This window comes from Oncorhynchus keta, chromosome 35 (genome assembly GCF_023373465.1).
Source record: "Oncorhynchus keta strain PuntledgeMale-10-30-2019 chromosome 35, Oket_V2, whole genome shotgun sequence".
NCBI classification, from domain to species: domain Eukaryota; kingdom Metazoa; phylum Chordata; class Actinopteri; order Salmoniformes; family Salmonidae; genus Oncorhynchus; species Oncorhynchus keta.
In genome coordinates this window covers 61,848,251-61,874,108 of record NC_068455.1, presented here as the reverse complement: position 1 = coordinate 61,874,108, position 25,858 = coordinate 61,848,251, and the positions used below count along the sequence as shown (strand labels likewise).

The 25,858-nt window shown below is 42.0% G+C and overlaps 1 protein-coding gene across 4 annotated transcripts in view; it reads right to left on the bottom strand.

Moving 5' to 3' along the window:
- LOC118368775 (adhesion G protein-coupled receptor L3) overlaps nt 1-25,858 on the bottom strand; it is a 362,805-nt gene that overhangs the window by 296,615 nt on the left and 40,332 nt on the right. For all 4 annotated transcript variants that reach the window (XM_052497230.1, XM_052497228.1, XM_052497229.1 and 1 more), the window contains exon 2: nt 14,777-14,857. The gene's annotated coding sequence lies outside the window, so the exon portion shown is untranslated. The remainder of the gene's footprint in view (nt 1-14,776; nt 14,858-25,858) is intronic.

Sequence of the window (25,858 nt, the reverse complement as noted above, 5' to 3'; positions counted from 1 at the left end):
CCTAGGTACTTATAGATGTCCACATATTCTAGGTCGGAACCATCCAGGGTGGTGATGCTAGTCGGGCGTGCGGGTGCGGGCAGCGAATGGTTGAAAAGCATGCATTTGGTTTTACTAGCATTTAAGAGCAGTTGGAGGCCACGGAAGGAGTGGTGTATGGCATTGAAGCTCGTTTGGAGATTAGATAGCACAGTGTCCAAGGAAGGGCCAGAAGTATACAGAATGGTGTCATCTGCGTAGAGGTGGATCAGGGAATCGCCCGCAGCAAGAGCCACATCATTGATATATACAGAGAAAAGAGTTGGCCCGAGAATTGAACCCTGTGGTAGCCCCATACAGACTGCCAGAGGACCGGACAACATGCCCTCGATTGGACACACCAAACTCTGTCTGCAAAGTAGTTGGTGAACCAGGCAAGGCAGTCATTACAAAAATCGATACGAATATGGTGATTGACAGAGTCGAAAGCCTTGGCCAGGTCGATGAAGACGGCTGCACAGTACTGTCTTTTATCGATGGAAATAATGAATACTCTTGTCAATAACAATTAAAACAGAAAGGGTGCTGAAACTAAATGGAAAACCTGGCATAGCCACAGTCAGGTTAGTTGTTGGTCATTTGACATGCAAATGAAATTTCCTTATTACCTAAATCTTGTGCCATCCCTCCAGTAAGACAATGGGGTAGGATTTCAGGTTGCTCCTATCACCTTTAGATCTGTAAGTAAAGAGATCCAGGTGTGAGTAAAGAGCTCCAGGTGTGAGTAAAGAGCTCCAGGTGTGAGTAAAGAGCTCCAGGTGTGAGTAAAGAGCTCCAGGTGTGAGTAAAGAGATCCAGGTGTGAGTAAAGAGATCCAGGTGTGAGTAAAGAGATCCCGGTGTGAGTAAAGAGATCCAGGTGTGAGTAAAGAGATCCAGGTGTGAATAAAGAGATCCCAGGTGTGAATAAAGAGATCCCGGTGTGAGTAAAGAGATCCCGGTGTGAGTAAAGAGATCCAGGTGTGAGTAAAGAGATCCAGGTGTGAGTAAAGAGATCCAGGTGTGAGTAAAGAGATCCCGGTGTGAGTAAAGAGATCCCGGTGTGAGTAAAGAGATCCCGGTGTGAGTAAAGAGATCCAGGTGTGAGTAAAGAGATCCCGGTGTGAGTAAAGAGATCCAGGTGTGAGTAAAGAGATCCAGGTGTGAGTAAAGAGATCCAGGTGTGAGTAAAGAGCTCCAGGTGTGAGTAAAGAGATCCAGGTGTGAGTAAAGAGATCCAGGTGTGAGTAAAGAGATCCCGGTGTGAGTAAAGAGATCCAGGTGTGAGTAAAGAGATCCAGGTGTGAATAAAGAGATCCCAGGTGTGAATAAAGAGATCCCGGTGTGAGTAAAGAGATCCCGGTGTGAGTAAAGAGATCCCGGTGTGAGTAAAGAGATCCCGGTGTGAGTAAAGAGATCCAGGTGTGAGTAAAGAGATCCAGGTAATGTGATGAATGGTTCATCTCTTACACATAGCCCTTTCTGGTTCGGCGCAGTTCGAGCAAGGAGGGTGGAAGACAAGGGACGCTTGGTCCTCGTTGTTTTCCCTCAGAAATTCTACCTTTTCCTCAACCTACTTTTGTTTGGACATTTCCCGTAAAAAAAAATAAGAATAATTAATTGTCAAACATAGCTAGATGGGGATGGATAACAGACTGATAATTTCAGAGTCTGTTTGGAATGTCTGCTCGCTGGTATTTCTCAAAGCATGTCCTCTAGTGTTACATTACTCATGCATGTACACAAACATACTTCAAATATAGAGACGTACATAATTATACAACCACACAGGACACACACACACACACACACACACATCTGCTCGTCACCGAGCCTGTGGGAAGGAGTCACATTCACTGGCCTGTTCCCTATAGTGGGCAGATGGTGTTGCACAATTAGGACCTCTGGTTCTCTCAATCCATCTCCTGTACATTGTATAAAGAGCTGAACCAAGTTTGGCTATCGCTGTCGAACACTCAATCGCACAGCTCTCTCGCTCTCGCAGTTGCTCTCTCTCAGAATCAAACTCTCTACTACACCTGTACACTGTTGCTTTCTCTGGACACTCCTTTTTTCTCTAAGACAATTTACTTCTGTCCATGCATAATTAGTCAATTTCCCTCCTCTGTCCACATGGTACTCAGCCTTCTGATAATCACTATCTGCCATTTTCACAATCTCAACCCCGAATTCCCTTTTGTCACCACATACTCAATCCGTCACTCATTTTCCTCCCTTACCCTTCCTACTCTCTCTTTACTAGTGTGGCCTGGGTGTGGTCTGAACACATTTCAGAGTCAGATACCGAGACAATAGGAAAGCGAGTGTTGCTTTCACACCCCAATTACCGTGGTAGGAATTGTGCCGAGCCACACAACGAAGGGAACGTCACAGAGGAACACGACATCCCCTCGTATTCGCCTTCCATCCCACGTCCCGTAGCAAAAGGCAGAGGAAAACAATCCGCCGTATCCGACACTGGGCGAGGGCCATTCGTGGAGAATGGGTAAATAAGGATACCGTGAACCGGAGTGGCCAATAGAAAGGCCTCCCGTTGCCCAGGGAATCCGCCTTTGACCAAAAGGGGCCTCGCTGGAATCGTCCCGACACACATACAGACGACGCCGACCTCCACGCACACAAGCTCAGAGCGTGCCCCGACGTCGCACCCCACAGAAGCAGACGTACACAAGCGCAAACTGAATAAACAAGACGTTGGTATAAGCGCAAGCACACACAGACATTGGAAATAAAATGTACTTCCCGGTCTACTGTCTCATACGTCTTGACCATATATAGACAGCATTTGGTATTTCCACAGCTTCACCTACAAGTCAATGTTTTCCTCTTCTTTCTCGATCGATTGCTCCATGTCTTTATCCCCCCCGTCACATAAACACTGAATTTCCATCAGATCCAAACCCCTTTCTGAGCACTAGGCCATGAGCCGCCTTCAGACTGCCAGTAGCACAGATTCACCGGGGCCTGCCGCACTGCATCATCATACGAGGTCTGTGGACTAGAGCGTTCTCAACACGAAAGCAACCCAGAGAACTAACCTGACTGTCAGCTGCACTGTGACCTGCAAGAGTAGATGTAAAGTACAAACTGTACAGTATGCTTATAAGCAGGTATCTCACATTACACCCAGTTATTGACTTAAGTAAACGCAATTAGGGCATCACAATCCAAGTTAGCATACCGGTATAAAAATACAGCACAGAAATAGAGTTCCACAGAGTTGAATGGTTGGCAACACAATGCATAAAAGATGTCAAATGCATATTGTAGCTTTAATATACACAAACCCTTCCACTCTGTCTTTACCTCATCCTTCTTATTCTTTCCATTCTTTCCAGGTGTTCATTATTCCACCCATGGAGCACATCCTCAGGGTCGCATGGCGTTCTAATTTGTAATTAACTGTGGGGCACAAAGTTCATTGCCGGTTGTGACCCTATTCTTGTGAACAGGCCCAGTCATGGTCTCAGGGCAGTACTGGTAGCCTACTCTGGTATGCAAACGCTTCTACTCAATAAATCCAATCACAAAAAGACTGAAACTAGACCGCCATTAGCGTCAGCACCACCGACATGAATACTGGAAGCTTTGCTTTTAGGCACAGTAGTGTGGTTTGCAAGACCTGTCCCGTCTGCTAAATTGGAGAATTTGTTTTGAGAATCTGGGGTATTTCCCATACACGCTAGCTACACATCTGTCTATCAGGAACGGTGAGGGGGAAAACAACATGTGAGTAATACCTGGACTTCACAGTTAACCTCATCCAAAGCTGCGTACCCGACAACTGTGTGTTTTACAACAGTTGAAGGATTAGCCGTGTGTACGCTAGCCGTATTGGGTATTTACCGCCATTCAGGTACACAAAAGCGAGGGCGGGTGAGTAAACGTCTGTGCTTGCTTAGTGGAGAGCTGCTGTGTGGCCGCAACATTGCAACACGAGTCCACCTGTGGCCTAGCAAATAGGATTCTGGGTATTTTGGGGAATTAGAGGATCATGATGAAAGGAAGAACAGACGTGAGTAACCCCAGCCTCAATACTTCTCTATATGCTTGCGTTACACAAAGGACTCAGATAAGCGTGGACAAGCTCAGAGGGGAAGGAAAATGAGCCTAGGAGCCTAGGAAGCGGGTCAAGATGTAGGGGAGGGTAGTCAGTTGTGACAGATTCCGGATGCTTTGAATCGCCCGAGAACAGTTAACCATTGACTAGGGGCTGGCAGCGTAGCATTCCTGACCATCTAACTCACAAGTCTGTAAACACAAAGCATTAAGTCATTATTGGAGTCTCTACCTGCCCTGAGAAGTGAACGCAACACTAATGAATGAGAATAGAAGGTGTGTTAGAGAACAGAGGGGGGCCTGTGTGTGGGTTACGGCTGGGCAATGTATCAAATTAATTCAATTCATTTGAATGTACGTTTCAGTGCTAACAGAATGGTTCATATGGATGCTGAAAAACACAGACATTTTACAATGTAGAACACTGCAGACCCTCCTAAAACGGGAGTATCAACAGACATGATTATAGAAAATGGATGCTCAGTTTGTCACATGCGGCATTGGGGTAACCAGTCGTGTAAAGTACTTAAGTAAAAATTATTTCAAGTACTACTTAAGTCGTTTTTGGGAGTATCTGTAATTTTACTATTTATATTGTTGACAACTTTTACGTTTAATTCACTACACTCCTAAAGAAAATGTACTTTTTCTCCATACGTTTTCTCTGACACCCAAAAAGTACTCATTACATTTTGAATGCTTAGCAGGACAGGAAAAATGGTCCAATTCACACACTTATCAAGAGAACATCCCTGGTCATCTCTACTGCCACTGAGCTGGCGGACTCACTAAACACAAATGATGTAAATGATGAAAATTGTGCCGTATGTATACAAAGCAACACATACGGCACAATTTTCCTGTTTTAAATATATACGGACAGCCAAGGGGCACACCAACATTCAGAAATCATTTACAAACTAATCATGTTTATGTATGTCTTTTACTTTTACTTTTGATACTTGTGTATATTTTAGCAATGACATTTACTTTTGGTACTTAAGTATATTTTAAAACCAAATACTTTTAGACATTAACTCAAGTAGTATTTTGCTCAATTTTACTTGAACCATTTTCTATTAAAAAAAAGGTATCTTTACTTTTACTCAAGTATTACAATTGGGTACTTTATCCACCACTGGCAGTACCACTTATCGCTAGCAGCATTTTAGCCATGGACTGTAATGTGCTAGCTGTTTTTATAAATGTGCAATGACCATAAAAAGGTGCATTCATATAAGGAATTAGCAAGTCATTCTGAGAACATGTTCTTACCCAGGTAGGCCACTTGATTTCAACCTCTTAGAGGGAACAGGCTATGTTGTCCAAACTGTTGAACCAGTTGGGAGCCGGACAGGATGGTGTATTCATAACAGTTCAACTGTTCTTGTTAGCAACCTTGTTAGCAAGCGAATAGATCCAAGTTGGCTAGACTTGAAATATAAATATTAGCTGGCTACTCAATAGCACATGGGCTTATGCTGGAGAGATTGTTTATGAGACCTGTGTTCATTTTCAATAAAGCCTGCTACCAGAAGTTGGTCATTATTAGTGGATGTGCATGGTTCTGGCTAAATGTGCAACAAAAACTGATTTTCCATAGATTTGAAAGCCATTTATTATTTCAAAAAAGCAGGTTAAACTATTTTGATAAAATACAATTGCTAATGGGTTTTATGATTGTGGAAGATAGGGATTGTAAAATTATACCTAGGCTGAAATCATTTGATCAATTCCTGGCTGTTTGAAATGCAGTATTGACCTTTAATTGTGCAACAAATTCAAATGTATATAGTTTGTGTGTGTGTGTGTACCACATTTTCATATTCATTAGTGAGTCGTGTGAAAGGCAGTCTATATAACGTGCAACAATCTTGGGGACTTTGTACACATGCCTTCTGACATTGCCATAAATGTTCTGATCGAGCTTCTTTTGTTATTCATTTGCTGATTAAATCTGCAAAGCAGAGACAATGGGAAGCTCAATGGCCTCTCAGCGCTTCTCTCAGACTCCCTCACCGCCTCACTCCATCTGTTTGAGTCATGTTGTCATCGACTCGCCAGGTGTTGTACACATGGGATTTACTGTCACCTCTTATCTTACAACTTTCCCAAAGACATCATTCCTAGTTTTGCAGCACACACACCAAAAGGCGATATGGCATTTATTTGTGCTATTCTCAGAGTTCTCGATGCATTAGGTATTAGGGATAGGATTGCTTCAAAATGACTAGAGGCAGGGGATAGGGACAAATATTTATAGAGAAAAGACAAGTCGTATATTAAAAAGGGAAAATCATTCCGTAAATGGTAAATCCGCATGGCAACAGTACTTGCCTTTCCATAAACAAACACAACCTTCATACCTGAACTTGTAACCAGCACAGCACCACACACCTAAAGCGGGATTGAAAACCTTGCTATAGGTGTCATCGTCAATGCTCCCAGACATCATTGTGCTTAGATTGCCCCCTAAAACAACATGGCAATATACTCTGGCATATATTTGATTGAGACTCCATGAGAATATGAATCCTGTATAAGTGGTTCCTGTATCCTGGATGTGACATGAATAAGTCAATGTTTCGAGAGCTAAAAATAGCAAAGTAACAAACTATTTGGTAGACCTAGCAATGAATTTGGACAAATATTGACTCTATCGTTGCCCTCCGGTCAAAATAACTCTGGGTTATCATGTGACATTCCACCTATAGCTTTATAAAAGCAGCCATGTATTTTCTATATTCAATCCAACTATGTGTATTGTGTGAAATGAGAAGACAAATCGTCTATAAATCGTCTAAGCGGTTTTAAGTGAACGCACGTACAGTTTCCTAGTTTTCCTCTCTACCTTAGCTTACAGAGAGAGAGAGATTTATACAATACCCACTTGAGTTTCATTCCTCTCTCGATCTGTTAAGTTCATATTCATTAAAACCCACCTCCAGCTTTCCCGCTATTCAATCCTATACAACAGCAATAAACAGCACAGTGGGGCTCGCTCAGGTAAAATAATTATTTGGGTAAATACAGAGTGACGAGGGAGCCTGATTCAATCTGAAGAAAATACTATCTGTTCGAAGATGTTGGCAGATTGTCGAGAGAGACAGAGGGAGAGAGAGAGAAATACAGAAAAGGTGGGAAACAAAAAAAGAGATTGAGAGTACAGTTTCCTTCCTCCGCAAGCAACATATTTCTCTGAAAGACAGTGTTAAGTTAGGTTACTCTGTGAGCTGTCAATAGTGTTGTCTGTCATCCTGTCCGGACACAGTCTATATATTGATTAAGCTGTATATCACTTCAATTCTACAAGACATTATTTCTAATTAAAAAGTATGACATAAATTCTGGATTTTATAGGGCTGCGGCTGTAAATAAATCCCAGGAAGGGCTGAAACTGAACCACCCATTCAAGGGTGGACTCGTACGATGGGCCCCCAAAGGGCCTCCGGTATGCCAGGATCTTTTGTCTCCGGAAAAGTAAGACACACATCCAGAATTTGTCAGCCCTAATCTTTTAAGGTGGCACATTTTTTCACTTTCCCTCTGCCTCGGAGTGAGACCGAGCATTATCATATAGCAGGAAAAAAAATGGATGAATTATCTTCACAAGTCGTCGTCGTCTTGGAAGCACAGAAAAGGGACATTATTTGTGTTACTCAAAGTCATCCGGAATCCTTCTGAGAGCAATTGGGTTAGTTTAGGCTGTGACTGACAAGATGGCGCCACTTTGCTTTCTTGTTGGGGTCCATTTTTCTTCACTTACATGTGTTTTACTTTTAGGTCCTCATATTGATACTGGGCTCATGTCCACTGTACCCCATGCTCAAATTAGACCAGCGAGGAGACTGGAGAGAATTGCCTCTCAAAACGCAGCCCAAGCCCTTTCCATTTGACAGTTTCTGATTACCTCCGGGTGCGCGCTGGTTGTCAAGGCAGAGACTCCGGAGACCCGGTCGCTGAGTGTCGTTTATTTTTTAGACGGGCACAAAGGGACACCTAACTTCACAGGTGGGAGCTAGAGGTACGGAATGAGAAGAAAAAAAGAAAATAACATTACATGGTATCAACGACAACCTGCATGACAACAAAGGAGGGCATGTGCATTGGCTCTTTCACTCTCCTGTACCTCCATTTGCATACCTGCCAGAAGGAGACCGACTACGACCACACTAAAGCTCCTTGAGCCAATGAAAACATTATTAACCACAGGGTGGGGTTGGTTGAGATTCCTCAGTCATATTATATCCACTGGTATGACTGTCAGTTCCCTTTAAATCTGCATCAGCACATTCTATTCTAGCTGTTAGTTTACATTAGAATACATTATTGAGGCTCTGCAAGAGGTAGAGGCCCTTGGGATGTCACAATACAATTGAAGTCGGAAGTTTACATACACCTTAGCCAAATACATTTAAACTCAGTTTTTCACAATTCCTGACATTTAATCCTAGTAAAAATTCCCCGGCTTAGGTCAGTTAGGATCACCACTTTAAGAATGTGAAATGTCAGAATAATAGTAGAGAGAATGATTTGTTTCAGCTTTTATTTCTTTCGTCACATTCCCAGTGAGTCAGAAGTTTACATACACTCAATTAGTATTTGGTAGCATTGCCTTAAAAATTGTTTAACTTGGGTCAAAAGTTCCGGGTAAGCTTCCCACAATAAGTTGGGTGAATTTTGGGCCACTCCTCCTGACAGAGCTGGTGTAACTGAGTCAGGTTTGTAGGCCTCCTTGCTCGCACACTCTTTTTCAGTTCTGCCCACACATTTTCTATAGAATTGAGGTCAGGGCTTTGTGATGGCGACTCCAATACCTTGACTTTGTTGTCCTTAAGCCATTTTGCCACACCTTTGGAAGTGTGCTTGGGGTCATTGTTCATTTGGAAGACCCATTTGTGACCAAGCTTTATCTGATGTCTTGAGACGTTTCTTCAATGTATCCACATAATTCTCTTTCCTCGTGACGCCATCTATTTTGTGAAGTGCACCAGTCCCTCCTGCAGCAAAGCACCTCCACAACATAATGCTACCAGCCCTGTGCTTCACGTTTGGGATGGTGCTCTTCAGCTTGCAAGCCTCTCCCTTTATCCTCCAAACATAACGATGGTCATTATGGCCAAACAGTTGTATTTTTGGATCATCAGACCAGAGGACATTTCTCCAAAAAGTACGATCTTTGTACCCATGTGCAGTTGCAAACCGCAGTCTGGATTTTTTATGGTGGTTTTGCAGCATTGGCTTTTTCCTTGCTGAGAAGCTTTTCAGGTTATGTTGATATATGACTTGTGGATATAGATACCTTTGTACCCGTTTCCTCCAGCATCTTCACAAGGTCCTTTGCTGTTATTCTGGGATTGATTTGCACTTTTTGCACCAAAGTATGTTCATCTCTAGGAACGGGTCTCCTTCCTGAGCGGTATGATGACTGCGTGGTCCCATGGTGTTTATACTTGGGTACTATTGTTTGTACAGATGATAGTGGTACCTTCAGGCGTTTGGAAATTGCTCCCAAGGATGAACCAGACTTGTGGAGGTCTACAATTATTTTTCTGAGGTCTTGCCTGATTTTCCCATGATGTCAAGCAAATGTTTGAAGGTAGGCCTTGAAATACATCCACAAGTACACCTCCAATTGACTCAAATCATGTCAATTAGCCTATCAGAAGCTTCTAAAGCCATGACATCATTTTCTGGAAATTCCCAAGCTGTTTTAAGTCACAGTCAACTTAAAGTATGTAAACTTCTGACCCACTGGAATTGTGATACAGTGAATTATAAGTAATAATAATTATTATAATAAAAATGACAAACTATAGTTTGTTAACAAGACATTTGTGAAGTGGTTGAACAACAAGTTTTAATGACTCCAACCTAAGTGTATATAAACTTTCGACTTCAACTGTACAAGTTCCCCATAATAATAGCCTTGTCCCAGCCAGAATGTCCTAAAGGACAGGATCTCCTGTTTCTGTAGCATGATGTACAAGTACACCCCCTGGACAGGACGCTAGTCTATCGCGAGCCCATAATGTACTGTTACTACGTCCATGTGAGCTCCTCTTTAAGGCCATACTGTCTGCAGTAAAAGATTAAAACATTTTTGGTGAACTATCCCTTTAAGACTACGTGAGCTCCCCATTAAGGCCATACTGTAACTCTACTGTTATTAAGATCTGAAACTTGTCAGGGTGCATGTCAGAGGAGCAGGGGGGGGGGGGTGCTTCTGAACAGCCTCATCAAGCCAAGTGGAACCTTCCTCACACAGCACAGCCCTCTGGGATTGAGCAGGCAGTGTGTGACGGGGGGGGTTGGCAACGCTTCTTGAGCACATGTCCAGGCTTATGACTCCATTTTGGTTCATCTCAGAGATGGGCCTCAGTCCCATTAATTATCTTCTAGACAGGTTATATTGTTATCACAGCCCTTGTATCAATCAATGTGGTCCATACGGTGAAAGTGGACTAATTGTGAGATGTGTGAGATGATCTGAACTGGTGATGAATGCAATATCTTTTAAGGTTCTCAAAAATATATCACCCAATGATTGCACAATATAAAAACAGGGGTTGTGATTCACAATGAATTACAAACATACAACCTCGGCAGCTTCAGCAATGGAAAAAGGTTATACCAACAGTGATAAATATTCATAACACAAATAACATATTCAGAACCAATTGACAAACAGAACTAGCCGAGGTCCCACCACCTCATGCGCCATCATTATAACATGACAATGTGCCACGGATGGGCCACTGAATACATCCATACTGTATGAGTTGGTTATGTAAACCAGTGAGGGGAATAAGCTGTGATTCCCTCGTCTCAGCAGCAGCCGTAGCAGCACGGCAAACAGCACGGTATGTATATTTAGAGCAAAGCAACTAAGGCCAGGGGGGACATAGGTAGAAACACAGAGCCAGGCTAGGAGCTGTGCAAGCAGCAAGCATGACTGGGGGGAGGGGGGGGTGTGGAGGGGGAGGGCGGGGATAGAGACAGGAAGAAGAACAATAAATACAGAGGCGGAGAGAATGGAGAGAGAAAAAGAGAAGAAGAAAAATGATGGAAGAGGGTGAAAGACAGAGGGAGGGGTGAGGGAGGGAGAGAGATAAGGGGGTGATGGAGGGAGAGAGATAAGGGGGTGATGGAGGGAGAGAGATAAGGGAGTGATGGAGGGAGAGAGAAAGCAGTGTGGGGCAAGTAGAGCATCACGTAAGCAGAGAGCATGTTTGGGAGGTGCTTCAATTCATACCAAACAATGAATTCAAGCAAGGACAAGACATGTGCACATTCTCTACATTAACACATTGGAAGTGTCCAAAATAGCACCCTATATTGTGTCCTATTCCCATTATACAGTACCCCATCAGGCTCTGGTCAAAATGGGAAGTGTACTGTATCACAACCTGCAAGGATCTTTCCACCTGCTGGGGCAGAGGTGACCGTAAACATGCCTCACACTTCCATGGCGCCACAGATAACAACGTTCTATGCGGCAGAGTATCAACAAATTCTCCACTAGAGATATCAAAAGTTCATCAAATGACTATTTCAGTCATTTTAGGTTAACCACCAACGTGATCTTCCTTTGTGGCATTGAGTCATTTTTTTGGCCAAAGTACCAGCAAGACCTGTAAAGTCAACTGTCCTCGGGTTGAATTAAAATTTGAGGATGCTGCTGACTTTCAAAATTATTCCTCTCACGTCTACTCGAACTCCATTTAAATTACTTTGCATCGTTATAGAGAGACCTAGACAGCATGACTGTCGACTCAAACTAACAAAACAAAGGACACTGCTTTAAGATAACTAAATCAAAACCTAGGAGTACATGTGACCAGAACCCATTGTGGTCAAATAGACCTTACACTGGTGTCACTAGGGCAACCTAGGTGGGTATGCAAAGCTCTCTGGGAAAGATGTATTGGTTGTAAAGTTTTACTGCTAGCCGGGATTCTTAGTGCTATCCATCCCTACCCTAAATCCTAACCCCTACCCTAAGCCTATCCGTAACCATAACCCTTACCTTAACTGTGTTAAAGTTCAACTTCAAATGGGGTGACGTCAGATTCGGGACTTCCCAAGGATCCCATTCAGAAGCTCCCCCAACGTTCCACCGGCATAGTCTCCTTCCGCCAGATTGGACATAAATCAAAGTGACCCCACATTAGGCAAAAGAAGGTGCATCAAATGAAGGTCTTAATTCCATGTCGGGAATTATTAAGATGATTTGTAATGAAAGTAGACTACGGATATAAATTCATTTGACACCTTTCAACACTAATAGAGTAGCAAACTTCTACTATTACATGAGATCCGAGCAGCAGGCTGTTGAGGTTGAAAACCCAGAGATCTATAAAAATGGGGCTGCATCTCAATTGTTTATACTTGATTCTTCATGCCCTCTCTCATAGCCTCCTTCTCAAAAGACAATGGAGGAAAAGATTGGAGGGGAGGAACGTAAGGGCGACAGGTAGCCTAGCGGTTAAGAATGTTGGGTCAGTAACCAGCGACTTTTCAGTTCGAACCCCCTAGCTGACTATGTGAAAAACACTAATTGCCCCTGTAAGTCTCTCTGGAGAAGAGAGTCTGCTAAATTATGTTAATATAATCAAGAAAAAAACTATTGAGATTTGCTCTGTACATGGATAAGATGCATTAAATGTGCTAGCTTTCAGCGATAAGCCCGCACAACTACCCCTCACTGTTGCCCCATGTTATTCAAATGCACAACAGCGTCCTTGTCACTTTGTGACTAATATGCCAATTACATTTGACTCTGCAGCTTCCCATCCTTGCTTCAGTTCATACTGTGCAGAGGGAAGGACTAGCTGGGACAGTAATGCATATTTATTTTACAATAAACATGGGATTACACTTAGATTAATTTTAGCCAGAACGTCCACGCTGTTTTCTGTATTATCCAGCAGAGGAGGAAATGCCATTCAAATCCCCTCGACGCCAAGTAACATGAATTGCAAAATCTCCCAGTGTGATTCCGTGTGGCGTTATTGGAAAGGGTGACATCGCACCTTACGCAGAATTCATTAACCTCTGCCACTAATAACGTGCACCATATTCAGACCGCCGCCTGATGTATCCTGCGGTGTAAGATTAAGTCACTCCAGCAGCTGCGGACGATATGTCAGGCGTCCGAGAACTGTTTTTCAGCGAGCCAATATCTTCTCCTCAATCTCTTTGAGTGGCAAAGAGAAGAAACATCCGGAGTGGCGTGGCATTTACTGAAAAAAAAACAGCCTGCAGTAAGGAGAGGGGAAGGGTGATGGGGGGGGTATTAGTGTGGGTAAGCTCGTCAAAACCCACAGGTGGGGGGGTGGGGGCATGTGCGTGACTGCACCCGATTTGGAGAGGGAGAGATGAAAGGTGCACAAGAAAACAATGACGAATTCGAAAGCAAGATGGGGAGTGAATATGAGATGGATCAGAAGGACAGGGTTGAGAGGTAGGGGGAGGGTTAGCATGAGGCGGGTAGAGACTCGAGGCACAGCCAAATGGAAGCCAGCTGCACTTTTGCATGATTACACAGAAAACATAATTTATATCGGGGAGCGCAATCCAAACATGCTTGGTGGATGGGTGTGGTTACTGACCAGAAAAACCTCCTGTCGCTGAGGGGGGATATTAGTGGTTTACCAGTGCTGTCCTGGAGATTTGCATATGTTAATTAACACCTAGCATTTCCCTAACCATCAACTCATCAAAAATCACGAGAGGAAACAAGTGAAATAGGAGGACCACATGAATGCTCATCATTAGAATATGGTGTAGGAGATTAAATAGACATGCAATCTTGCCCAGATGCATATTCATGGTTTCAAAGGAAACTTCTTTGAATTTGTGTTTAGTTTCAGGAAACTAGGCGCATGTCGCACATCACTCCCTCACAGGGGAGCCAGTTTAACGTAAACTTTTTTTAATCAAAATGCATTTTTTGGGAAATTATTCTACCAAGCTAACCAAAGTCAGTCAGGTCTTGACTGCTGTTGTTAGGTCAGAGTGTCAAGTGGGCGCTCTGAACGCTCCGAGAGTGAAACGATCTGAATTTATGAACAGACAATCTAACATTGCTTTGATTGCGCACTCTGAGCGCACTCTGCCACTCCAGATTGAATTTACGAACACACCTGTAGTAGAAACCAGCCTTTAGTCTTGAATTCTTTGATTGTTTAGTACATGGCCTCACATGTGAATCCTCAAAGAGATGGGTGGGGCTAAAGCTTAACAGGGTGTGAACGATGCTGAACGGGTGTAGACAAAGATGAGCTTTCCAGTAGATGTACAAAAACATTCAAGGGCCATTTTCTCAAAAGTGAGGTTACAAGTTTATTTACTTTCCCATTATTCCTCAACTGCAGTGTATGATATACCATTTTCTAGCTCCGAGTTAGAAATGGTACAAAAACACACAATTTCACATTTTTCTACATAAGACCGAATCGAGCCGGTAGGTCACATTTATGCCAGGTCGGTTGAATCACTCGAAGAGGGGAACTTGATAGCAAGGTGAAAAATGTGGTTGGAATCTCCTGAATAAAATGTGTTCGTGATTTTCTGTGTTTTGGGGGTGAGTTTGAAGAAACAGTGCAGGGAATAGTCTTGTCATGATATTAGCAGCTGTTTGATCTGATGAGGAAGTGGATTGACTTGTCACATACCTGTGAGTGGTTCTTCTCTCGTCAAAACTCCTTACAAATCCAGTACATCACATCTCAGAGACTAGAACCATATATCCCATCCTAGAACAGAGAAAGACACCGGTTTTTGATTAGTTTTTAAAAAAAGATATTCACAACATAGTTAAACGATTGAATCCATGACAATGTGGATGGTTAGGTTTATTTTGAAAATGCCATCATTATGATCCTCACAATCCTTACGATTATGCACATGAACATTTGCATGTACATGAGCCGTTTGTGTCTCTTCAACTGGCCATTAGAAGTTATTTCAAAGTGTCTGAAGCGCTATTCAGGCAGAGAGGAAGAGGAAGAGAGAGGCCCAATTCAGTGGAAAATCTGTCATCCTACAAACAGTTGGCATTTTTTTGTTGTTTCGCCCACCAAACAAGGAATTTTTTATGGAAATCAATGAGTTGCAAATTTGGTCAACAAAAACAAATCTATGGCTTATTCGCTATGTGAGGTTTATATGATCAAATATAAGTTGTTACGAGTCTAATGATACTGAGACATGACACTTTATATCAGAGTTGTTGAGATGACGATGCATATCGATGGCATGAGGCTAGTAGCTTCTCTCTCTCCATTGAATACAGGCGGTTGACGTCAACAACCCTCACCGAATATTCAAAAAAAGGATTACAATAATGAGATGTATCCACCAATCCAAAGAAAGGAAAGGCAGGAGCTAGACAGCCAGCCGTGCTGCATTATGGACAACGACTCACATTGTTAGGGCGGAGAGACGTGTATCTTGTCAGTATATCCATCATCTTTGATTCAGGTCACATCAGCTTTTAATGACTGATTTATTAGGACTCAACAGGTCCCTTCTGATGGGAGCCGGACAACAATCCTGATTTAAATTGCATTAACACTGCAGTAAATATACATATAAGACATAAGCATTTTGATGACTGCTTTTCATTTTCACAGAATCTCTTACTCTTGCTCCATTTTAGCAGTCTCTCTCTCTCCCACTGTGTGTATCGCTGTCTCCATTTCTCTTATTGTCTCTAGAAATGCATCTAGGTTTGTCATTCTCTTCCTCTTTTTCGCTCTCTATCAATCTCGCTCTCTGCACCCCCTTTTTTGAAAAGGCTTCAGCTGTGAAGAGGTTGACCTTAATCACCAACAAATTATCATTTAGACAATTTATGATTATGACAATTACTCTCGAATTAGTACTTCAGAAACGTGCATAATTGAAACAGAAATACACACCAATGACTTCTTTGTGTGTGCAACAGAAGAACGGGACAAAACATGTGTTGTCATCCTCTCCCTGGAATGATGGCTTGCTTTTTGCATTTACAGGGGCTGTGAAATGGATTCCCTTTAAAATGATCTTGATTCAATTTCATCCATCACAAACACAGCCAAGACACAAATGTCTGCAGATTGAGGCGACTGAAGTCCGCACATCTGATTAGAATCGTAAATCATACAAACAGTGTTTTGCACTTGCGCCGGCTATATAGCCGATTACAGAGTAATTTTCAGCTGGGTACTTTCCCAACTCAAATAAACTTGGTTACCTTTCGATTCGCTAGTCAGAATAAAAGTCTGCGGATCCCACGAGAATTAACAATATGTATCTTCTAGCAATCTATTGATAGAGGCGCTTGTCAATCACAAAGTGAGCGATGGCAGGGAAACTGCTGGTATGACTGTAATGATGGGTCTTTTCGGTGAGCCGACTCATTTGGCTCCGTTCACGTACAATAGTAGGCTCATTTGGCTCCCAAACAGCTCTTATTATGTCAAAATGCTATGTCGACCTACAACCATGAAATAACTGCAAATACCCATATAAAAGGGTCAAAAAGGTGGGCTACCACTATGTCATATCGTTAAATTAACGTAAAAAAAAATCATAATTTAAGCACTGGTAAAAATATACAAAAATCCGCGTGGACCAGATTGATGCGCTCTCCCCACTATTTATTGTTTCTACAAATTAGGATTAACCTTCTTTAGATAATGATTTTGTCATTTATCTGCAGAAAAACGCTTTTTTCTTTTGACTTTCAAAAAGTGGTTGCAGTCGAATTTCCATGTGAGTGAATTTGCACTTCCCATATAACGTTAATGTGGTAACGATGAGTCGAAATCCATCCACTAAATCCATTGTTTTCTGGCACATTCATTTATGTTATTTTGCATGCCATTAGTCCGACATTAACCATGGTCTGTTGGCCCTGGGTCAGTAAATACATATCAGTACAGTGGCTCATGTCGGGCCAGTAAATATCCTTTCAGTGTATTTTTGCATTCCATTTCAATATTTACCTGCTCTGTCGCAGTCAAAAATTGAAGACTACAAGCGTAGGTTAAATATCATGTACTTGACCATTATGATTGACCATTCATTTTTAAGCACCACCATGCTTCCGCGAGTCAACTTTTTAATTGAGAAAAAGTTAATGTTGGACCCTGGCGTTTCATATGCAGTCACGGAGTGGTGGCTCATAGGCTACTTACTGTGCTTTAATTGACGAACAGCAAGCTTGACTGATTTATATAAAGGTGTCAATCTCATACCTTCAGGAGGTATTAACACCCCTCCGATTTTTTCCACATTTTGATGTGCTACAGCCTGAATGTAAAATATTAAAATGCCAAAGTGGAATTGAGTTTTTATACATTTGTATTAATTAATACAAAAATGTAAAGCTGAAATGTATTGTCATTAAATATTCAACCACTTTGTAATGGCAAGCATCAAAACGTTCAGGATTAAAAATGAGCTTAATAAATCACATAAATTGCATGGACTCACTGTGTGTGCAATAATAGTGTTTAACATGGTTTTTGAATCACTACCTCATCTCTGTACCCCGCACATACAATTATCTGTAATGTCCCTCAGTCCAGCAGTGAATTTCAAGAACAGATTCAACCACAAAGACCCGTTTTTTGTTCAATCCTCGCAAAGATGGGCATCCATTGGTAGATGGTAAAACATTTTTACAAATAAAAATAAAATGACACTGAATATCCCTTTAAGCATGGTGAAATGTTTTAACTACGCTTTGGATGGTGTATCAATGCACCCAGTCATTAAAGATACAGGTGTCCTTCCTAACTCAGTTTGCCCTGGGAAGAAGGAAACTGCTCAGGGCTCATTCAGTTTGATGGCTGTGATCAGAGAAAATATAATATAAATCAAAACATTGTAGTTACTCCACAATACTAACCTAAATGACAAGAGTGAAAAGAAGGAAGCCTGTACAGAATAAATATATTCCAAAACATGCATCCGGTTTGCAACAATGCTCTTAAGTAATACTCAAAATAATGTGCCAAAGAAATGTACTTTTTCGTCCTGAATACCAAGCATTATGTTTGGGACAAATTAAACATCACTGAGTACCACATCATATTTTCAAGCATGGTGGTAGCTGCATCATGTTATGGATCGACAAGGACTACAGAGCGTTTTTTTTTAGGATAAAAAGAAAACAGAATAGAGCGAAGCACAGGCAAAATCCTAGAGGAAAACATGGTTCAGTCTGCTTTCCGACAGACACTGGGAGACAAATTCACCTTTCAACAGGACAATAACCTAAAACTCATAGCCAAATATACACTATATACAGTATATTCGGAAAGTATTCAAGACCCCTTGTCTTTTTCCACATTATGTTACATTTCAGCCTTATATTAAAATTCATTCGGGTCATTGTCTTCTTGGAAGGTGAACCGTCGCCCCAGTCTTATGTCCTGAGAGTTCTGGAGCAGGTTTTCATCAAGGATCTATCTGTGCTTTGCTCTGTTCATCTTTCCCTCAATCCTGACTAGTCTCCCAGTCCCTGCCACTAAAAACATCCCCACAGCATAATGCTGCCACCACCATCACTGTAGGGATGATATTGGCCAGGTGATGAACGGTGCCTGGTTTCCTCAAGACGTGACGTTTTTCATTCAGGCTTAGTTTGTCGGAAGAGAGTCTTGGTTGTTCTAAACTTCTTCCATTTAAGAATGATGGAGGCCACTGTGTTCTTAGGGACCTTAAAATGCTGCAGAAATGTATTGGTACCCTTCCCCAGATCTGTGCCTTGACACAATCCTGTCTCAGAGCTCTATATACAATTCCTTCGACCTCATGGCTTGGTTTTTGCTCTGACATGCACTGTCAACTGTAAGACCTTATATAAACAGGCAGGTGCCTTTCCAAATCATGTCCAAACCTTTAATTTACCACAGGTGGATTCCAATCAAGTTGAAGAAACATCAAGGATGATCAATGAAAACAGGATGCACCGGAGCTCAATTTGGAGTCTCATTTGAAAGGGTATGAATACTAACATAAATAAGGTATGTTTCTTATTTTTAATACATTAGCAAAAATGTCTAAAAAAAACTGTTTTGAGTTTGTTATTATGGGTTATTGTGTGTAGATTGAGGAACATTTGTATTTAATCAATATTAGAATAAAGCTGAAGCATAACAAAATGTTGAAAAAGTGAAGGGATCTGTTTTCTCTCTGAATGCACTGTATACACAAAAGTGGAAGCAACGTCAGCCCTGTTCGTCAGGAGCTTCATGAAATGGGTTTCCGTGGACGAGCAGCCGTACATAAGCTTAAGATCACAATACCAAGTATCTGCTGGAATGGTGTGACGTTTGCCGCCATTGGACTCTGGCGCAGTGGAAATGCATTCTCTGGAGTTATGAATCACGCTTCACCATCTGGCAGTTTGATGGACAAATCTGTGTTTGGCGGATGCCAGGAGATTGCTACCTGCCACAATGCATGGTGCCAACTATAACATTTGGTGGAGGAGGAATAATGGTCTGTGGCTGGTTTTCATGGTTCGGGCTAGGCCTCTTAGTTCCAGTGAAGGGAAATCGTATCACCTTACAATGGTATTCTAGACGATTCTATGCTTCCAACTTTGTGGTAGGCCCTTTCCTGTTTCAGCATGACAATGCCACCATGCACAAAGCGAGGTCCATACAGAAATGGGTTGTCGAAATTGGTGTGGAAGAACTTGACTGGCCTGCACAGAGCCCTGACCTCAACCCCATCGAACACCTTTGGGATGAACTGGAACGCTGACTGCGAGCCAGGCCTAATCGCCCAACATCAGTGCCCAACCGAACTCATGCTCGTGACAATGTAATAAAGTCCCGCAAGCAATACTCCAACATCTAGTGGAAAGTTGTCCCCGTAGTAGAGGCTGTGAAAGCATCAAAATCGAGAACCAACTCCATATTGTTGCCCATGATTTTGGAATGCGATTTTTGATGAGCAGGTGTACATACTTTTGGTATTGTAGTGTACACTGGAGTTGTTTACCAAGCTGACATTACAGTTTTGACTGCAAATTGGCTTGAAAATCTATGGCAAGACTTAAATGGCTGTCTAGCAATGATCAACAACCAACTTAACAGAGCTTGAAGATAAAAAAATAAAAAAAGAACAAAATGGGCAAATATTGTACAATCTAGTTGTGCAAAGCTCTTAGAGACTAAACGCTGTAATCGCTGCCAAAAGTTATTCTAACATGTATTGACTCGGGGTTTGAATAGTATTTTGTATGAATCAAAAACATTTTTAGAATTTTTCTACTTTGAAAGTATTTTGTGTAGAACGTTGCACATTTTTTTATTCATCCATTTTAACCCCGATTTGTAACAAATTGTGGGAAAAGTAAAAGGGGTGTGAATACCTTGAAGGAACTATATATCCTTGCCATTTATACAATCATACAACAGTTATGTGTCTGTGGTATCGCAACCAGACAACTAAACATCTAATTTATGTTTTCTATATGAAGTTCATCAGGATGTGCCAGACAATGACATCAAAGTGAGTGACTCATCAGGAGCCTACTGAATTGCATCGGTTAGAGAGCTGTTGATTTGGTTCCCCTAATTTGCATACTGGTAGTATTTTTGGCTTTGATCTGCAGATACATTTTGAAAACAGTCGATGAAGATGGCAAATCCTCCTCATTGCAGGAACAATAGGTAGGCTAGCGGGGTAATAGCCTCGCTCTCGTCCAAAATATATAAAAGAAAACAGATTTGAATAGTTAAAAAAAAAAATATTGATTTAATCAAAGTGTTGACAAAGGAGTGGGCAACTGTTGCTTTCTGTGTAGCAAAGCCCATGTTAACCTACTTCATTCTTCTATCATACCTGTATAGCAGAGAAAATGGCTCTTTAAAAGGAAGCTAGAAGCCTTTGGATGTCAGCAGACTCTTACGGGATTCTTTAAAGGCCCAGTGGAGTCAAAATGAAGTTGTTTGTGTGTGTTATGTCATATTGTACAGCAGTTGATGAAACTAGCACTGTAAACATTTTATTTCCTGATAGTTGCTGCTTGAAAATACAATCTAGCATTAGAATGTACCATAGGCCACCAAATTGGAGTTGTTCGGGCAAAAAAAATGTCTTCACACAATCTGACCCGGCGTTGTTTCCTAACGTTGGGTCAAGTCTCGTCATTACGTCCAAGCGGGGGTTGTTGTTGGATTGGCAGACGCCATTGCTCAATCTGGAGAACTAGGCTGGTGGTCAGACAGACATAGCATCTGTCAGTTATTTGAAGGCCCAGGGGGGTTTGGAAAAGCTCCGCCATATTACACCAATCCCCTCCAGAATGAGTTTTGCACAATGGGAACAAGCCGAATTACAAAGCATTATGTTCACATTGGAGTTAACATCTCAATTGAAAATAGTATAACAAGTCCAGTATTATACATTTACATTTGTTATTTATCCAGAGCCACTTACAGTAGTGCACTTTTTCATACTGGTTCCCCATGGGAATCGAACCCACCACTCTGAAGTTGCAAGCGCCATGCTCTACCAACTGAGCCATATGGGACCGGACCTGGTTCACCTGACCTATGAAGTAAAGAAACTCCAGCACACTGGTGATCTTGATGCTCCATATGCAGATGTAATGGATTCTTATACAAATGTTTGTCTCAGACATTCATCTTTTTTTTTCTTCTTCCACGCCTCTCCTTTTCTTATAATTCTGTATCTCAGCTACACATTCTGAGCGGAGGTGTTTTCACAGATAAATGTTGGATTTGTTCCACTACTTTCAGTGGGGCAGAAGTGGTGGTGGCCACTGGGGATAAGAGCTTCCAAAACCTCTTCAATGGGTTGTGAAACAGAGGCCTTTCATTACTTACTAACAGGTGTTTGAGATGATGCTGTTGCCTTACTGTGGGGCGCTTTCACTGGAGAACACACATTCATCTCATTGTCGTTCTAACTAAAGTGTATCGCCCTAGCCTGCTGGAAAGACACATTTTTGCTGAAAAGACAAAACGAAGGAAAACATTTGAAGATCACTGGGTACACCAAACCAGAGGGTGCTGTGGGAGAATGTAGCCCCACTCTGTGCCCGAGCCACTATTCATCTGGGTTACTCACGGTTCAAATCAACGCCAACCAAAATAAACCTCATTCGCTTTAACTTCACGTTCTTTCACAACTCTACCGTTTGTTGTCATTGAATCAGCTTCAGTGCATTGAAGGTAGAGCAAGTGCATCAGCAAATGTACGGACATTGAATGTGGCTTCAAGTGTGCGTCATACCACGATTGCATTCAAGGGCACAGCCATTGTACAACACACGGGGTCATCCCATCAACATTCTTAACAGGCCCCTATACCGTCGACTAAATAGAAGGGAAAAGAAAAACATAGGAGAGCGAAAGAGCACATGTTTACCGCAAGATTAATGCAGGGCGACGGCCTGTGGCGTAGCCGCACAAGTGAGAACACAAAAGGGACAGCCCTTGCTGTCCCTGGAGTGTATGAAAGAACAACTTACTTTATTAGCGAAGTGAAAAATGTGAGGGGTTGGACAGGAAGTCGTAGGACAGAAGTCACTAATCTATTGTTGCCCGCCTCTGACCCAAAGACCCATGTTACTAGTGTGGTGTTACTAGCGACACATTAGCAATAAAAAGCGGTAATGGCTGAACCTTATCTCTCGACTCGTGACCCAGGGGTTATTACAGGCCAGAAAACAGCCAGAGGCTATGTGGATGAGGTTAATGTAGACAAAATGTGATTGAAGTGTCTTGTTTATGAATAGGACCATCTTGGATAGCACCCAACTGATATTGTGTATACTATGAAGTAGAGAAGCCATGGCAGTTTTGTCCATAATTTAAATAAATACTAGTCATTTATTCATACAAACATTACTGTTGCCAAAACCTAGTCTGCAAACATTACTCATAGTAGCCTATATCACAACAGGCATGCAATTACTGTCAACACTAACACACAGCAATACTACCACAAATATATACAAATACACAGAGTGTACAAAATATTAGTAACACCTACTGACCAGGAGAATCAAGGTGAAAGCTGTGATTCCTTATTGATGAACACCTGTTAAAGCCACTTCAAATCAGTGTAGATGAAGGGGAGGAGACAGGTTAAAGCAGGATTTTTAGGCCTTGAGACATGAATTGTGTATGTGTGCCATTCAGAAGGTGAATGGACAACATATTTAAGTTGTTTTGAACAGGGTATGGTAGTAGGTGCCCGGCGCACCAGTTTGAGTGTGTCAAGAACTGCAACGCTGCTGGGTTTTTCACACGCAACAGTTTCCTGTGTGTTTCAAGAATGGTCCATCACCCAAAGGACATACAGACAACTTGACAACGTTGGGAAGCATTTGAGTCACAATGGGCCAGGATCCCTGGTCTAAAGAAACATGATATGAAGAAAATGTCTATTTCAGAAGAACAGAATAGTATACTCAGAGTTGTCCTTATGTTAGGTCCTGATCCAGCTATGCCAAATGGCTGTGGGCTACACTAGTTCATTTAGCAGACAAGAATTGCTTAGAAATCCGTAGCATTATTTTTGCATTATTTTATAGTATGAAGAATACAATTGAACATAGCTGAATAAAATAGAAAGGATATTTTCTCCAAAGTATTTGAGGGATTGCGCACATGCATATATTCTGTGTTGAGCAGTTTTTAAAAAAAGGTACATGCTACATGCTTAATTTAGAGTTATTAATGTAACTTCAGTTGTTCTACAAACGTTGGGCTATATGTTTGGATTTTTAATACATTGTAAGGCTGCATGATGCCACTAATGATGATTTGAAAGAAGCAGCTTGAAAAGGCATGAGCTCTTTAGTTTTTTTGCGCAGGCTGTACACACTACATCAGTCACTCGTTTGACATCAGTCACTCACAATTTGACAAGCACTTGATAAATGTCCCAATTTCACCGCGGCATCCCCTTTGTGTGGTCGTAATGCACCCTAAAAAAATCCATGGCTTTTGCGGCTAGTGGCCGTTGTGCCCTTCTCCCTGACTGATGCACGCTCCATCACGTGACCGGGTCTTTCTCATAGGCTAGAAGTGAAGACACCCACATCAGGGATGCAACTGCGCACGTCCTTATCCAATTCCGAGGTACATATTGAAGATATTGGAAGAACTGTTCACATTTCATTTTCGTCAGACAACAAGATGCGTATGCGTAACGAACAGCAAAAGCACGAGCCTATGTCAATTTACTATCCTCCATAGTACAAAGGTAGACCTATTCGATTCTGTGAGAGAAATAATTATTCAAAATATAGTCTGGGACAGTTGTGGGATGCGATAGATCCAAAATTAATACAACCACTAAAATCAATTTCTTTTTATACTCAATGTGGCTGATGGAACAGATTAGAACGTTTAGCTTAAAATGTTGATAAACTATTAGGCTATTTCTTCACATTATAAGAGCAGCAATGCACACATGGTGGTAGCATATAAGCGTGAATGTTCTATTAGTGGGAAATCATCATTTTCAAAGCAGATGCGATTATGCATGTAATGGTTTTATTATAAAGGTGCATTTTTATGGTGAAAATTATCTTCCCCAAATTTGAAACTTACACACTGCTTATGTATGCCAGTTAGGCTCTACATCACTTGTAAAGTGGATTCATGTGCATAATTTTAGGAAATGATTTGGCCAATTTAGTTGTGATACAAACCTTAAGACATATAGGCCTATGGGCTAGGCTACATGAGGTGTGCAACTATGATTTGAAAAAAATGGCTTTGTTTCTTATCCTGGGCATCATCAAGTGATATGCTAATATTGTCACCCATCAGCCTATTATTGATTTGATCTTTACATGTACTAAATAATATAGGTGTGAAAAACTCAGCAAAAAAAGAAATGTCGTTTCACTGTCAACAGCGTTTATTTTCAGCAGACTTAACATGTGTACATATTTGTATGAACATAACAAGATTCAACAACAGACATAAACTGAACAAGTTCCACAGACATGTGACTAACAGAAATTGAATAATGGGTCCCTGAACAAAGGGGGGGTCAAAATCTAAAGTAACCCGTCAGTATCTGATGTGGCCACCAGCTGCATTAAGTACTGCAGTGCATCTCCTCCTCATGGACAGCACCAGATTTTCCAGTTCTTGCTGTGAGATGCTACCCCACTCTTCCACCAAGGCACCTGCAAGTTCCCGGACATATCTGGGGGGGAATGGCCCTAGCCCTCACCTCACAGATTGATATCCGGGCTCTTCTCTGGCCATGGCAGAACACTGACATTCCTGTCTACCAGGAAATCATGCACAGAACGAGCAGTATGGCTCGTGGCATTATCACGCTGGAGGGTCATGTCAAGATGAGCCTGCAGGAAGGGTACCACATGAGGGAGGAGGATGTCTTCCCCGTAACGCAGAGCGTTGAGATTGCCTGCAATGACAAGCTCAGTTCGATGATGCTGTGACACACCGCCCCAGACCATGATGGACCCTCCACCTCCAAATCGATCCCGCTCCAGAGTAAAGGCCTCGGTGTAACGCTCATTCCTTCGACGATAAACCCGAATCCAACCATCACCCCATGTAAGACAAAACTGCCACTCGTTAGTGAAGAGCACTTTTTGCCAGTCCTGTCTGGTCCAGCGACGGTGGGTTTGTGCCCATAGGAGATGTGGTTTCCGATGATGTCTGATGAGGACCTGCCTTACAACAGGCCTACAAGCCCTTAGTCCAGCCTCTCTCAGCCTTTTGCGGACAGTC